The 18,099-nt window shown below is 37.1% G+C and overlaps 2 pseudogenes; both read left to right on the top strand.

Annotated features, from left to right (window-relative positions):
- Window positions 1-2,302: 2,302 nt before the first annotated feature.
- LOC110802537 (ankyrin repeat-containing protein NPR4-like) lies at window positions 2,303-6,819 on the top strand (annotated as a pseudogene).
- A 7,752-nt stretch (window positions 6,820-14,571) lies between these two features.
- Window positions 14,572-17,438, top strand: LOC110802552 (putative disease resistance protein At1g58400; annotated as a pseudogene).
- Window positions 17,439-18,099: the final 661 nt, after the last annotated feature.

The raw sequence follows: 18,099 nt of genomic DNA, 5'->3' as shown, positions 1-18,099 counted from the left end.
TATGTTCATACGCATCACTTTTTGCGTAAGTCGAAGGTCACTTGTTGACTATTATTTGGTTAGTACCCCAATGTATAGATTTGTGATGGAATACTAGCTTGGGGGTGTGCACATTTAGGAAGGAAGGGGAGATAAGAAGAGGTGTTTTGATTTCCATATTCTAATTGTAATCTATTTTTGGAAAGTTTCTACTTTTGGAATGTTATTATATTTGGAAAATTTATATAGTTGGAATATTTCTTTTAATGGAATGTTTCTACTTTTGGAAGTTTCTATTTTGGAAATCTTAATTCTTGAAATGTTTATACTTTTGAAAAGTTATTATTTATGGAAAGTTACTATTTGTGGAAAGTTACTATTTATGGAAAGTTACTATTTATGGAAAGTTTCTAATTTTGGAAAATGAATCTTTTATGATTTCAATTAAGCAAGTTTGAATTAAATGGTTTGTGAAGGTATGTTCAAATATATATAAATGTTTTACATGTCTTGCATATATTCGTACTTAGCTTTTGCTAACCCGTAATACCTATTTGTTTTGGCTGGCCCTGTTCACCTTTTGGTGTGCAATTTTCAGGAACTTGATGTGATGATGTGACATGCTTGCATACGGGATTAATGGAGAGTTCACTAGTTAGGATTTATTTTTCTAAGTTGGTTTCATTTGTGAGTTCAGATTTTAGTATTTAAATTTCAAGGGTTTATCGAATATACACTATTATTATTTCCACTATTATTATTTAATAAAGAAAAGTATTTGAGTTATTTCGCTGCATTAGTTGAGTAATTATCCTTTAACGTAATCACGTGGTGGTAATACTCCTAAGTTTCTCTCAAGATTGGTCTTATTTAATTAAAGGTTGTTTTTAAAAAAGAGAGAAATTTGGGGGTGTTACAATATCCTCGGGGTCGATCTCCACCTCCTACACACATTCATACAATGATCAAGAATACAAGAGTACAAGAGTACAAGAGTACAAGAATACAAAAGTACAAGAATACAAGAATACAAGTTCAGAAGTTCACCGGCAGTACGAAGCGTACAGGTGGAGCAAGCCTTTTCAGAAGGCCATCATGACTGCCTCTCCTATCTACAAAGTTCTCCCAAGGAAGACAAACAACCTCACCCCCAGCCTCCATGGCATCCAAATAGAACTGGGAAACATCTTCAATCGTCGCCAATATGGTCTCCGGCGGGTCCTTGGGGATAAGCCTACCCCTCGTACTATGTTGAAGGGACACTCGCTCCCCCAAATACCACATATGACGATACACCCCCTACAGAACTCCTTTGTTGTTTAATGTCCCATAATTTATTGTATGACTTTGTCACTCTTTCTGGTATTTTTATTTACTCAGCCCACCCTTTAAACCAAAAAAGAAAAAGTTGAAGAGTAGACAAATTGGCAAATGCCCATTCACTTCGCCTGAAATTTGTTTGCATGAACTATCATATTTTTTAGTTTGAACGTTTTTTTGATGAACAATTATTTGCCATTTCTAAGACTAAAAAGTAAATGTTCATCCATATGAACTGAACAATTATTTGTCCATTTCTCAGACTCAAAACTAACTGTTCATTCATATGAATATCTCTAAAAGATTGCCTCGAATATTTTTGTTTAATTTATTAAGAATTTTGGTATATTTAAAACAAATTGGTAGGTACGTAGTAGTTTTGTTTTTAGTCAGATTAAATAGTTGTTTAAGAGGAGAAACATGTGAGAACCATAAACCAAATAAGATATGATACAAACAAATAGCGACACCCAATTTTTTAGGGACAGGGAGAGTATTAAGAAAGCTCTCGATCATTACATATTACATGGTCCCATGTGGGCTTTAGTTATGGCCTTTTGACTTTATGAGCGGTGAGTTTATCTATCTTTGACGTGAAAGCAGTGAGAGTTAACTACGATGAACAAGCGATTATAGAAAATATTACTTATGCGAAGTAATACTCTGTCTTTTATGGATGTTACTTAAGTGGTTTTTCTATAAAAAAAAAACCTATTGAATCACTATTTACCTAGATGGAATTTCAGTCAACCATTGTTACCAAATTGATCTCAACCATTGACCTTATTTGTATTTAATTTATTTCATATAATTTTCAAAATATTACCTAAATCATTTAAATTATTTTATTTTATTTTCTGAAACTACTTTAATAATTTAGTAAAAAAAAACAATTTGTCCTTATAATAATAATTTAGTTAAAATGCGTTGTACACACTTGTCATAAGTCATGGACTATTTAATGAAGTATGCCACTGGGAAGTAGGAAGAATCCACTAACGGCTTTTACGCTTGGATGTGTTGAGCTTGGTTTGAGCAACCGCAGAAAACCTGTTTAATAAATCAAGTACAAACATAAAACTCCATCTCATTTTTCTTGTACATATTACTAGAGTTTATAGGATCGGAAAAGCAACAGGGTCATCCATGGGAGTTAATTGCTCATCGAGATCACGGGCCAATTTCGAACGTGGCCAAGAAAGTGGCATTGGTGGCACCAGGTTCTGTAAGTTTCTTCATTTCCGATTTACCCAATTTTAACTGCAAATTTAATCAAAATTAGTTTACATTTGGAAATTTCAACAAAATGCAAAAGAGGTAACAAAATGCGAATGGTAAAAAAAATTGAGTTGCATATTTAAAAATGGGACACAGTATATCCAAATTTACAGATTCCTTTTAAAGTCAAAGTCAACTAATCAACTGGGGGGTAGGGGGGGAAGTATTGAGACTTTGAGAGGATATTACAGATCTGAACTAGTTCATGTTTCATCAATAATGCAACAATATGATTAACCATTAATGTTGTTGCACTTTAATAGAAAATTACACAATTTATTTTACTTTTTAAACAAAAAGACAAAAGACAATAAATTGCGAGACCACATTTTCATGGTACAAACATTTACTATTGGACCACACTATTTTTTATGGTACAAACATTAATTATGGGACCATATTTTGTAAGTAAAATAGGACAATTGAGGTATTTAAGTGGTTTGATAAAGGTATGTTGGAAAAAATCAATTGATTAAATACTCCCCCTGAATTTAAATGTTTTTCCATTTAGAATCTTGACCCTATTCATAATTAATAGAAATGAATCTTATGAATTACGTTCAATATATAAGAAAAAATATAGTTACGTGAAGTCTTGTTTGATTCGTCTCAATGAGTACTTTGACAATATGAAAATGCACATGTGGGGTCATGCCAATGCACATTTTACATGTGAGGTCACGTGGAGTCTTGTTTGATTCGTCTCAATGAGTACTTTGACAATATGAAAATTTTATAATTTTTAATAACACGTAACTAGAGATATTAACGATGTAAAATGTGCATTAGCATGTGTGCCAAAGAGAAATGGGAAAAACATTTAGATTAGGAGGGAGTAGAAAATTGTAAAAGTAGACACAATATTTAGGGATATCCAAAATAGAAAATCCGGAGTAGGCAATATACTTTGGATGGAGGAAGTATATACGCTGCAAAGTACAAAATAGGTTCATAAAAGTTCAGAAATTAGAGTGAGCTTCAAGTGAAAAGAACACCGAAGATGAGACTTTTGAGGCACTTTGTGTAAGTGGTAGTTCGTTGTATTATGGAATATTGTGACATTTTCTAAATTTTCACATAAAGTTCAATAGTTGTTGATGTATAATTTTACATAACCGTTCCCTAATCCACAATGTTACTATATACACACTTGAACTGAATGTAGTGCGTAGTTTGTTAATAATATATATGTTTTTAAAAATGAGACCTACAGCGAGTCGACGACCAAGAGGGAGGGTGGAGAACAAGTTGAAGGATCTTGGAGGTTACTTGGCCTTGTACAAAGCTGTGGTTAGAGGTGAGTGGAATGAAGCCAGGAAATTTTTAGACGACGATCCAGATGCATTGACGGCAAAGATCACCATAGCTTCAGAAACAGCACTTCATATTGCGGTTGGCACAGGGAAAGATCGCCTTGAGTTGGTAAAGAAACTGATAAGGAGAATGTCCCCTGAAGATTTGGCACTGACTGACCAAAATGGGGAGACTGCCCTTACAGTAGCTGCTGTGGTTGGCAACATTGAAGCAGCTAAGTTATTGGTTAACAACAATCCTGACTTGCCAAATATTTCAGGCAAATCAGGCTTGCCTATTCATAGGGCAGCCGAGTATGGGCAAGAGGCAATGATTTTGTATTTGTTGGATGTTACTAGACCTGATATTGAGTCTAGTCCTTTTGCAGGCGAATCTGGTGGCAAACTCCTCATTCACATTATTACTGCCGAATTTTTTGGTAAGTCCACTAGACATTTATCAATTTTCGTAAAAATTAATGTTTGATGAGCTTAATTAACCAGGCATTGCTCTCAAGTTGGTTGAATGTTATCCGGAGATGGCCACAGCTGAGGTACATGGTGTAGGCTCCCCTTTGACTGTGCTAGCTAAAAAGTCTACTGCTTTCCCCAGTGGCGAAGACACAAACTGGCAACTACTATTATATAATCCCGGTACGTACACTATTCTATTCAATTCAAGTGTAAAACTTGTAATGGAACGATATTTAGTATCAATAATAAGCTAGCACTCTTTTTGTTTTGGTTGAAGTTAAATATGTTATACAAAGGTGACGAAGAAGGCAGACGCAACACGATGCACTAGAGCTTGTCAAAATCTTGTGCATGGAGATATTGGAGTTGGATGATGCAAAAGCTTTCTCTTTACTTCAACAACCACTCCTGATTGCCGCAAAATTAGGCACTCACGAAATTATAGAAGAGATTGTAGATGTATTCCCCCCAGCAATATGGGTTTCGGATGAGGAGAATCATAATGTTTTTCAATTAGCTGTTTTACATCGCCGTGAAAACATTTTCAATCTTATATATCAAATGAGTGATTACAAGAATCTAATTACAAGGTATATAGATCACCCGCACGATAATAACATATATATTACATTTGGCTGGCAAGTTACCATCTTCAGACCGCCTTAACCTTGTCTCCGGTGCAGCTTTACAAGTTCAACGGGAGTTGCAATGGTTTAAGGTTTGCTTGCTTATCCTTCTCTTAATTACGTTTCTCAAACATGTTACAATGTATGCGTTCATTTGGAAGTTTGTTACAAAATTAAAGCATAATATTTATTTCCAGGAAGTGAAGAAGTTTGTGCAGCCTGGCCAAAAAGAGGCGATAAACAAACAAGGGAAAACCCCATGGATGGTTTTCAGAGAGGCACATCAACAGTTGATGAAAGATGGGGAGTTATGGATGAAGACAACAGCACAATCATGTACAGTTGCTGCAACACTGATTGCAACAGTAGCATTCAATGCAGGACTACATGTTCCTGGTGGTAATAACTACAAAGAAGGTCATTCTGTATTTTTTGACAAAACTGCCTTTGGTTCCCTTTTCTCTTTTGTCACTTGCATCCTCATGTTTCTGTCAATATTAACATCACGTTACTCAGAAGAGGCCTTTCGCATTGCACTCCCAGGGGGTTTGATTGTTGGATTGAGTATGCTTTTCGAATTCATTTCAATAATAAGCATGATGGTAGCCTTCAGTTCAGCAGTCTACCTTGTGTTCGGTTTTCAGAGGGCTAAGATTGTCATTCCAGTTGGTTCCGTGCTTGTTCTCCCGGTCACCCTCTATGTGCTCTTACCTCCCCTTTACCAAATACTTTTCAAGTCCAAAATTATTGGTCCTGGCATTTTTCACAGCCAAAGCAACCGTATACTTCATTAATAATCTCATATCTATCGATCGATATAATTTCAGCATCCTCCGTAATCAACCAAAATGTGCAAGTATACTACAGGGAGTTTTCAGTTGTACTCTTTCTGATACTGAAAAGTTCAATTCTTAATTTAGACTTTGTTTTCTTCATCTAGCCTGGTCTGATTATCATAGATTCGTGTAAGGTCTGGCCTAGGCTGAATGTTTTATGTGACTGTTTTCTGTTTTTGATGCAACGAGCAAAAAGAATACGGATATTTCATGAAATACCCCCGAGGTTTAAGTTAATTCACCAGGTACCCTCGTTGTTTCAGTAATCTACCAGGTACCCCTCAGGTTTCATTTTCTCGCATGACTTAACCCTGCCGTTAAGTGGCCGTTAGAAACTTTTTTTCACCAGGTACCCTCGTAATTTATTTCACCAGGTACCCCTGAGGTTTTTTAGATTTTCACCAGGTGCCCTTGTGCTTTATGGTAATTTAACCAGATACCCCTGCTCACCAACGCCTAGTTTTTTTAAAAAAAACTAGCCGTTGGTAAGCCTTCTCTATTTAAAGGGGAAGCCGCTGCAACTCTTCACTACAAATTTCTGTTCTTCCCCTTAACCAACTCATATTTTCCCTAATTCCCAACTCACCTTCAAATGAGCTGATATTCTCAATCCCAATCTTCTTCTACAACGTATGAATCCTCATACGTTGTAGTTCCAAACAAAACATGCAACATATGTGGGAAAAAATTTGCAATAAGAAGTTCTGAAACAATGAAAAATCCTCAAAGACTATATTACAAGTGTGACTTATGTGACAACTTCAAGTGGTGCAAGGGAAGCATTGAGCAACCACTGCCAATCAGAAACAACAGAGGTAGCACAAAGGAAGGAGAAATTGAAGAAAACAGAAGCTTGGATGAAGAAATTCACCAAATGAAGAAGAAACTCAAGCAGCAAAAGAAATTAATGCATGGAACTATCAATATTGGCATTGTAATGTTTTTTATTCTAGTATTTGTAATGAGAAAGTGAATGATGACATTTCATCAATAATATGATATTTCATTTCCGAATTAAGTAGCTTTACAAAAGTGTGCCCTCGACACGCAAAAACTTTAAGTGTAGCTCTACAAAAACTTGCTCCCATTGGCAAAAGATATACATGATAGGTTTAGCAAAAAGTTATGCATAAATCACAAAATCAAGTACGCTTCCTTTTTCCCTTACTTGATGCATTACGTTGTTGCTGTGAACTGGAAGCACCTTGATCTCCCCCTTGCTGTGAACCAGCTGCACCAGAACCAGCTGCACCAGCTGCACCAGCAGAACCAGAAGCACCAGCAGCAGCAGCCGCAGCATCATCATCCTTCTTTTGCTTTGTAGTGGCCCCACCTCTGTATGTCCTTGCATTGTGTCCCACCTCCTTGCACTTACCACACCTCACAGTGCTATTTCTCTTTCCCCTTTTTGGATCATGTTTACCTCTTTTTCTCAGTTTAGGGGGTCTACCTGATGCTCTCTTCATGGGTGGTGGGAGGATAATAGGAAGGTCAAAAGAAGGCCATTGGGTTGGGTCAGGCATGGGGTGTATGTGCTCTGAGTAAGTTAACTTGTATGCTTGCCCTTTGAAGTAGTGAGACACAAAATCAGTAGCCTCAAGTCTTTGGTGGTAAATAACCCTAACGCCATGTCTGCAAGGTATGCCAGATATTTTCCATACTCCACAACCACAAGTCCTTGCATCAAACTTAATAGGGTATTTGACAGCCCCCTCTTTCACTTCATATTCCCCTCCCCCAGCAACTGTTATAGAACAAAACCTGGTGAAACTAGCCGTTGGTGAGCAGGGGTATCTGGTGAAATTACCATAAAGCACAAGGGCACCTGGTGAAAATCTAAAAAACCTCAGGGGTACCTGGTGAAATAAATTACGAGGGTACCTGGTGAAAAAAAGTTTCTAACGGCCACTTAACGGCAGGGTTAAGTCATGCAAGAAAATGAAACCTGAGGGGTACCTGGTAGATTACTGAAACAACGAGGGTACCTGGTGAATTAACTTAAACCTCGGGGGTATTTCATGAAATATCCGAAAAGAATAAAGCCTTCTAATTAATTACTACTCCTATAGAATCAACTGTAGTATCGTTCTAGTAAAGATACAAAATTCTTTATTACTGGAGTTTATTTCCTTTATTCTAACAAGTGCGACAACAACATGTTCAAAAGGTCTTGCATGCATAAGGTGTACAATAAATTTATTATTAAAAACAAACATAACTTTTACCTAGTTTTCTCTAACTTTTACCCAATTTTCTCTAACTTTTATATTATTAAAAAAAGTTGATAGATAAACACTTTAAAGGACAAAATGATAAATTTTATACATTATTAGTGATTTAGAATAAATGTTTTTTATTTAAATGAAAAAATTTATCAGTAAAAGATAAATAACTTTTACGTATATGGGTAATTTTTAAGCATTTTACGTTAACTTTAACTTCGGTGTACAATATTTATCGTACACCCCATGTAAATAAGAATCTGTGCAAACTGTTTGGATCGAGTGGGTCAGGATGAGTCCGAGTCCTATGAATGTACGGTATCTGTAATAAAAAACAAAGCATTCCTGCTTGGAACCTGATTCAGCTCGAATCCATATTACAAAAATACAGTAAACTATAGTAATAATGAATATAGATGATGTATGAAGGTGGCCAACTCACGCTAATGTAACATTCTATTTCTTTAATAGAAGCCAACTGAGACTTTGAATAGTCTTTCTGTAGTTTGATTACGATCACACTAATTTGTTGCACCACTCATTAACCAAATGACGTGCTTCTTGATTCCAATAAATTAAGTCCCAATTCTTATCCTCGCATAAAAATTAATAATAGTCCTGAAATTGTTCCTTGAGTTTAATTTAAATTGTCAATTTTGGGGCTAATCGGTTGACGTACATGAGTTCAATTCAGAGTTTTTTCTTTGTTTCCTCAAAGTTCCGTTCAAAGCTTATAGATTGATTCAATTCAGAGTCAAATAAGTACACAATATTCTACTTCATAAATTCACAGTTTTTAAATGAAGAGAACAGTTTTTGTGAAAAAGAAATATCATGAAATTATATTAACAAGAACAAAAACAAAAACAGGACGACTCCATTTGAGGATAAATGTCACTAATATATATGAACGAGTAGTACTACCCAGTACATGATTATTTTGAAGAATATAATAGCCATAATGTACGGTCAAAGTTGTTCAACTTTGTACACAAATTTCAGAAGGTTAAGATCTTTCGTAAACGGAGGTAGTATGTAAGTATCTTCCGGTATTCTATATCAGGCCATCAAGGTGTGCAACCCTAATCTATAACGATGTGGTATAAAATATACATTATTCTTGAATCTTGATTAGTCAAATAGTACCTATGGAGGATTCAAGAAAAAAGTCTCACAAAATAGAAAGCAAAATAAGGAGGACTATATCTGACAGAGGGGTAGGACATCATGATAGCTACTTCTTATGCGGAGTAGTCGTTTATTTGTTTAATTTTTGGTATAAAACGTTAGCCAATAGAGGCAGCTAAGTTTTGGATTCACCACCCAAACATTTAGTTGATAAAAAAAATTGAATTTATTTTTGGTTGGATTCAGCATGGCGGAATCAATGGTGTCCTTTGCTGCCCAACACATTGACGAGGACTCCGACGCTTCAAGTGTGGAAACTGAAGCACGAGCCTTGAGCAATAAGCTCAAGGTATTAGAGAAGCTCCTGATTCATGCCGAAAGAAATAGACAAGGGCCCAACAACGAGCAGGTTGATGCCTGGTTTACAGAGCTGAGAAATATCGCTTATGAAGCCGAGGATTTGGTCGATAGCTTAGTGTCCGACGCAGATTGCACGGCATTTAGTACCCTGAGACATCTACCCCGTGCCCGGCGGGCCATAAAGAAGCTCAGGGGATTCCGGGAACGAGTTGAAGAAATCATTTCCAGTCTCAATAGTAAGAATATTATTCAAGGATCGTCCAAGAAGAATCAAAGGGTGGGGCAAGTAAGTAGTGGGCAGGCATTCTTCCAGCAGACCCATTACCATGCTGATGACCATTTTGTTGTGGGCATTGACACTGATGTCCACAGACTGGTTAGAATGTTAGTTGGGAAAACCCAAGACCTGACAAAATCTGGAAAGAAAAACAATCTGGAAGAAAGAGTTTATGCTGTTTTTTGTTTATTGATCAAAAACTGAATGAATAATTATTACAATGGTGCTTGCCTTTTATAGCTTAAGCTAATTCTAGAAGCTACTAAAAACTGTTACAACTAACTCCTAGAAATAAGGGAGCTACAATAACAGAATATGCCAGCATGGCAGCTCATGTGAATTGCTTGTTTTGCACGAGATGATCTTATGCTCAAAGCTGAGTTAATGCAATGCTCATAAGCTTAACAGTCCCCCTCAAGATGGATGCTCATAAGCTTAACAGTCCCCCTCAAGATGGAACATCACATGTTCCAATCTTGGACAGTAGTTGTTGAAACTGTGCAGAAGAAAGTGGTTTGGTAAACACATCTGCTAGCTGATTTTCAGTAGGCAAGTATGCAAGATGTAGTAGCCCTTCCAACACTTTGTCACGAGTAAAATGACAATCAATCTCAATATGTTTTGTTCTTTCATGAAAAACTGGGTTTCTAGCAATATGCAAGGCTGACTGATTATCACAGTGGAGACTAATAGGTTTGAGATTGATGACTCCCATATCCTCTAATAAATTAACCAACCAAGTTACTTCAGCTGATGCTGCAGCCATTGCCCTGTATTCTGCTTCTGCAGATGACTTTGAGACTGTGTTTTGCTTTTTAGACTTCCATGAGACTGGTGATCCTCCTAAGAGTAACACATAACCAGTGATGGACCTTCTAGAATCTGGACATGAAGCCCAATCTGAGTCTGAAAAGGCTTGTAAGCTGATACTATCTGAAGCTTTCAACAATATTCCTTGCCCTGCAGTGTGAGCCAGATACCTTAATGTATGATGTAAGGCTGCAATGTGAGGTACTCTAGGGTGTTGTAGAAACTGACTTAGTAACTGAACTGCAAAGGACAAATCAGGTCTAGTGTTGGTTAGAAAGTTAAGTTTCCCAACCAATGATCTGTATTTTTCTGTGTCAGAATACAACTCTCCATCAGACAATGTCAACTTCACATTCACTGGAAGTGGTGTTATGGCCTTCTTTGTGATGTCAAAACCACAATCACTGAGCAACTCTTTGGTAAACTTCTTTTGACTAAGGATGATCCCTTCAGTTGAATAACCAACTTCAATCCCTAGAAAGTAATTAAGTTTCCCCAAATCCTTGATGCTAAATTCCTGATGCAAATAAGCTTTCAATGCAGCAAGCTTGTTGGGATCTGTACCAGTAAGAATGATATCATCAACATAAACTGCTGCAATGCTGATATGACCATGTTCTCTATGAATAAACAGACTGTAATCATGCTTGGATTGAATAAAACCCTGTGTTTCAAGAGCAGTCAGAAGTTTCTCATGCCATTGCCTTGAAGCTTGTTTTAAGCCATAAATAGATTTGAGTAGCTTGCACACTTTATTGTCAGGATTATCAACACCTTCAGGAACTTGCATGTACACCTCTTCTTTCAAATCTCCATGGAGAAATGCATTATTGACATCTAGCTGATAGAGAGGCCAATTTCTGCTTGCTGCAACAGCAATCAGGCATCTCACAGTTGTCATTTTAACCACTGGACTGAAAGTCTCTTCATAATCTATTCCATATTTCTGGTTGAACCCCTTTGCAACAAGTCTTGCTTTACATCTTTCCAGGGCCCCTGTTGATTTCAACTTGATTTTGAATACCCACTTGCACCCAATTGCCTTTTTTCCTTTAGGTAACTTTACCAGTTCCCATGTCAAGTTATGATCAAGTGCATTGAGTTCCTTTTGCATGGCTTCCACCCATAGTGGATGTTGTACAGCTTCATCATAGGATAAAGGCTCTGTAATATCACAAAGTTGTGACAAGAGAGCCTGAAATTCTGCAGGAAAAGTGTCAAAAGAAACCAGATTGCACCAATGTTGAGTGTACTGTGGAGAGATGATGGATTCTGGATCTAGAACAGATGAGTAGCATTGGTATGAGTCTAGGTATGATGGTTTTCTGTGTGTTCTTGTAGACTGTCTAGGTGGTGGAATTGTAGAAGCATTCTCAACAGTATCTTGTCTGTGAGAATCAGGTGGAGAAGGAACATCAGAAGGGCTAGATGAGGGATGAAGAGCATCATTGTTTGAACTAGATGGAGAAACAGGTTGAGTGTATGTAGGTGTTGAGTGTGGTGAAGGAAATATGGTGTTTGGTGAGCTGTGATGTTGCTGGATGGTAGGAGATGAGTTAGATGAAGGTGAGTTAGGTGAGGGAAATGTGGTTTCTGGGGAAGAAAAATCTGGTGTATCAAAGATTACAGGTGATGTGACAGCAGGTAGATAAATGGCATGGATATAGGGATGATCAGAAGAACTGTGTTTGTGATAAATGTGGAAGGGAAAGTGTTTTTCATGGAAGTGAACATCCCTTGATACAAACAGTTTGTTTGTATCAAGTTCTAGAACCTTGTATCCTTTCTGAGAAGTGGAATATCCTAAGAAAACACATGGTGTAGCTCTGTGATTCAGTTTAGTTCTCCCTACTTTGGTTGTAGATACATAACACAGACATCCAAATGTTCTTAGGTGAGACAAATCAGTGGTTTTCTTGTATAATCTGAAATGTGGGGTATCAAGATTGATTGACTGCAAAGGCATCCTATTGATCAGATATGCAGCACATAACACACATTCACCCCAAAACCTAGCTGGTACTTTGGATTGAATGTACAAAGCTCTGGCTGTCTCTAAAAGGTGTTTGTGTTTCCTTTCTACCACCCCATTTTGTTGTGGTGTATCACTACAGCTAGTTTGATTCATAATTCCAAACTTTAGGCATAGTTTCTTCATTTCCCCTTCACACAACTCTTTAGCATTATCAGACCTAATGCATTTAACCATGACTCCAAACTGTGTCTGAACCATATTAAGAAAATCAGTCATGACAATAACAGAATCACTCTTATTTTTCAACAAATGTATCCAAGTAAATCTGCTGTAATCATCTACAATCGTCAAGAATTGATTACATCCAGAGGGTGTTTTAACAGAGTGAGGACCCCATACATCAAGGTGGATCAACTCAAAAGGAGCAATAGTCTTTATACTACTGTGAGGGAAGCTAACTCTAGTCTATTTAGCAGCAGGACATACTTGACAAATTGTATCCTGTATACAAGTATTCACCTCACACTTAGGATTTATTAACTTCAATTGACTAAAAGGCAGATGTCCTAATCTTAAATGCCAAAGTTTAGCATTGTCTACAGAACTAGAACAAACTGTATTACAAACATGTTCTTGTTTCTTCTGCTGCAATTCTCCCACATTGTACAGACCTGATTTCACTTCACCAAGAGGAATCAAGTTCCCTTTCTGACAACAGACAAAACACTGATCATGAGTAAATCGAATTTCACACTTCAGATCTTGACACAATTTGTGGACAGATATAAGGTTGTACTTGAAGTTTGGAACATATAAAACATTCTGTAGAGTTATGTCAGAATTTAAAACCACAGAACCAATATGAGTCACAGGAATTCTACTTCCATCTGGTATGGTTATAAAGGTGTTTTGTATGTCAACTGGTTTATAGGTAGTGAATTGAGACAAATCATGACAGAAATGGTCAGATGCACCACTATCTAACAGCCATTTAGAATTAGATTGTGATAGTAAGCATATACCTGCCATCAAAGCAAGATTGGTCTGATTTCCAGAAGTTTGTTGCTGTTGTTGTTTAGACATCATATCCAAGAGTTGCTGGTACTGTTCAGTTGTTATTGTGGGAGCAGTCACAGTCTGTGTTTCAGCACAAACATCAGAATTAGTGCCAGATGAGAGTGCAGCTACTTTAGAATCTCTGGAACCTTTGAAACCTGGTGGATAACCATGAATCTTGAAACATCTATCCACACTGTGTCCTTGCACTTGACAGTGTGTGCAAAAATAGCTAGAACCTGTTCTTCCATATCTGTTTGTGTTTCCAGTTTGAAAACCACCACCAGTCTGCTGTGTTTTGAATGTTTTGTTGTTGTTGTTATTCCAATGATCTCCTCCAAAACGTCTCTTTTCAGCTGCAAAGGCCAGTGTCTCCACTTGTTTGTTAGAGTGTGAAATTTCTTTGTGTCTTTCTTCTTGAGCAAACAGTCTGTATGCCTCAGATACTTTAGGCAAAGTAGGCACCATTAATACATTTCCTCTGATAGTAGCAAACTGATCATTAAGCTTCATCATAAATTGCATCACCATCCTCTCCTGTTGCCTCTGAAAAAACTTCTTAGTGACATTACAAGTGCAGTTGTTACATGTGCAATATGGCATAGGATTTGCTTCCTCAATTGCATCCCAAACAGATTTAATTTCAGTAAAAAACTCTGAAATATTCTTATCTCCTTGAGTGATTTCAGCTAGCTTTTGTTCAAGAGAATAAATCTGTGCCAAAGATGCAAAACCAAACCTGTCTTCTAAATCAGTCCACACATCTCTGGCTGATTTCAGAAACATCACACTCTTAGCAATCCTATCATCCAGATTACTTAGAATTAAAGAACACACCAAATCGTTGCACCTTTCCCAAGCCTTACTCTCCATTGAACCAGGATCAGGTTTGATGTAGCTTCCATCAATGAATCCAATCTTATTCTTTGCTGACAATGCCAGCAGCATTGACCTCTTCCAGCTAGCAAATCCTTCACCATTAAACTTGAATGTAACCAACTGAGTTGAATTTGCGTCTGATGGATGAATATAGTAGATACTTGCAGGATCTTGATTAGGAGGCAATACAGAATTTCGTCTTGAGGTTTCTGCACTTGAATCAAAATCTTCAACAGCCATTTTAGAAGTAGCTCTTTGGATTAAGAATCAGAAGATCAGGAATATAGAAAGAAGTTTGGAGTTTAAACTTCGAAATTGCTATTAACACCAGAAAATCAGTGCAATCAGAATCAGGAAGAACAGAATCAATCAGAAAGAATTTTTGCGGAATTTTCAGAAAAAATGAGCCAAGAATCTTCGATTCTGCTCTGATACCATGACAAAATCTGGAAAGAAAAACAATCTGGAAGAAAGAGTTTATGCTGTTTTTTGTTTATTGATCAAAAACTGAATGAATAATTATTACAATGGTGCTTGCCTTTTATAGCTTAAGCTAATTCTAGAAGCTACTAAAAACTGTTACAACTAACTCCTAGAAATAAGGGAGCTACAATAACAGAATATGCCAGCATGGCAGCTCATGTGAATTGCTTGTTTTGCACGAGATGATCTTATGCTCAAAGCTGAGTTAATGCAATGCTCATAAGCTTAACAAGACCCGCAGCAGTCTGTGATGAATGTCATTGCAATTGTAGGCATTGGTGGTTCTGGAAAGTGGAAAGACTACATTAGCTAGGAACCTTTACAATAACGGAGAGGTCAAGAATCACTTCAAGCATAAGGCATGGGTCTCGCTTCCTCAACAGTGGGATGCCTCTCATGAGGAACTTCTGTTGTCTGAACTCATACGACAAATGATTACAGGCAGTAGTCGCAGTCCAAATAACCTCCACCGTGTTGCTTCCCAAAGTTCTGATCATGATCAAATCGATGCCGGTGACAACAGACAAGTCACGATGAAGAAGAAGTTACGCCTCCAGAATCTATTGAAGACAGAATTGTGTCTAGTGGTGTTGGATGATGTATGGGACTGGAAAGTGGAAACCCCTTCAACAGATCCTTAACGAATTGTTCCAAATTTGTAAGGATGGATCTTCTACATCTTCCGGTGTATGCTACTATATCTCAAAGATAGTAATCACTAGTCGACGTCTCCCCTCGCTAGACACCCCTTTAAAGTGGGTTTTCCATGAGACCAAGTTCCTTACTGACGAGGATAGCTGGAGACTATTTAAAACATTGTCCAGAAACAATAATGGGAAAAAGTTAGATAGGGAATACCGGGGTTTGGCAACAGAGATGTTGAGAAAATGTAAAGGTCTGCCATTAGCCGTAGTGGCGTTAGCCAGACTTCTTAAAAGAAAGGACTCAATTCAGGAATGGGAGAGGGTGTTTTGTCAATTAAAGGGGGAAGAAGGTCCTCATATATATGGGCCGGTGAATGATGTTTTGGCCTTGAGTTATTATGAACTGCCACCCTATATACTTGAAACCATGCTTTCTTTACTTGGGACTTTTAGCAGAAGAGTCCAGTATCTCAGCAGGAACATTGAAGAGGATGTGGATTGCAGAAGGATTTGTCAAGGGACAAGGACAAAACAGTGAAACCCCTGAAGATGCAGCAAGAAGGCTTCTGCAGGAGCTTGTAAACCATACAATGGTACAGGTCGTGACCAAGACTGACACTGAGAAAGTCAGTACACTCCGGCTTCATGATATAATGAAGGATATTTGTATCATGATAGCGCAGCAGCTGGACTTCTTAACCTTATTTTCTTCTAATTCTGATCAACCTCACTCACGCCGAGCTTCAATCAATCCTAGGTACGTATTATTTGCTCACTAGCTTTCTAGCTACCCGGGTCTGATTATTAATTGATCGATTCATTTACTTGTATTATTTGTTGTTAATATAGTGTCATCTATTTAATTAGCTCCCATCCTCTAGGACAAGGGAAAACAATGAGCTTGATCCTCATACTATTGATGGAAGATAAGGAAAAACGTACTTGTATGCCTCATCATCTTTGATAAACCACGGTGTATTGTTTTCAAAGATTGCTTTTAACAACATATTAAAAAAAACATATAGTATAAATCAAATTCAAATGAATTGAAATTATGTTTGGTTTTCAAAAGGCACTAGATTAATATTTAACTCTCTTCTGATCAAGTAGGAAACTTCTGAGAAATCATTCGTTATGACTTATGACGAGTTCATAACAAGTTGTTGCTTCCAAGCCAGGCTGTAGAATAGTTTAATTGTGGAGTCATCAAGTAGGAAACTTAATTTATATACTCAATTTGGCATAATTGAATGGCATGTTGATCACTTTGACCCAGTATAAAGAAAGGAGAAATGATCTATGAGAACAAATTTGCGGGAAATATACCAAGTATGATATAGAATATCTTATGTAAATGTCCAGGAATACTACGTCCTGTATTTCTTCATTATGTTTCTTACTGCACAGCCATTAGTTAACATATGAAATTATGTAGTCCTGATTAGTATCTAATTGTAAGGTTTGTCATAACTCATAAATTAAGTGATCATTTTCGACTTTTGTTCTAATACATTTTCATTATATTTTGATGGTGATACCGTTTTTTCTAATATTTCATAAACAAAATCGGTAGAAGAATTACTTTATAATTTAGACCTGGACCATTGACATTGATATACAGTGATACAATGAATTCATTTGTGTTAATTATCCACGTACATGCAGCAAGTGCTCGGCTCTAACGTTGAACAACACAAGCCTTAGATCTCTGCTGCTATCTGGAAAATAAATAGGAGTTGGCGAACAAGACGGTAGCAGAGTGAATCAGCAGGGAGTTGTGGATTTAGCCCTTTGGTTTGAGAAGTTCAAACTGCTAAGGGTGTTAGATATTAATGGAATCAAAACCTATGATGGCACCTTACCAAAAGAAATAGGCACCTTATTTCACTTGAGGTATCTAGGAATAAGGTCTACAAACATACAACAACTCCCCAGATCAATTGGGAAATTGCGCAAGTTATTGACCTTTGATTATTGGGATGTTTTTATTGATAACGAGATAAGATTGCCTAATATGTTTTGGAAGATGGATCGTCTTAGGCATCTTTTCCTTCCAAATGAAATGATGAGCAACGCAATGGCGGATATGAAGTTAGATACTCTCCAAGAATTACAAACCTTGTGGGGTGTAAAAGGAGGAAATTGGATGCTTAAAGAAATGAAAACATTGAGTAGTAAACTTAGTAAGCTATATATTCAAGGAATATCAAGTCCTGAAAAATTAAAAGCAGTATTCGACTCCCCTGTGATCGAGAAGTATGATTATCTCTATGCTTTGTCTTTGGATTGGTATGGCTTCTCATTAGAGTCAGAGTCCCTAGTTAAGTTGAGCAGGAAAATTAAACTAAAAAAGCTAAGGTTAATGGGTAGAGCACCAGATAAACCACAACGTTAACTACCCCTTAAATTTCCATCTAGCCTTTGGAAATTAGAACTTTACTACACTCATCTTCAGGAACA

This window comes from Spinacia oleracea, chromosome 3, assembly GCF_020520425.1.
Source record: "Spinacia oleracea cultivar Varoflay chromosome 3, BTI_SOV_V1, whole genome shotgun sequence".
Classification (NCBI taxonomy): domain Eukaryota; kingdom Viridiplantae; phylum Streptophyta; class Magnoliopsida; order Caryophyllales; family Amaranthaceae; genus Spinacia; species Spinacia oleracea.
This window is presented reverse-complemented; position numbering and strand designations above follow the sequence as displayed.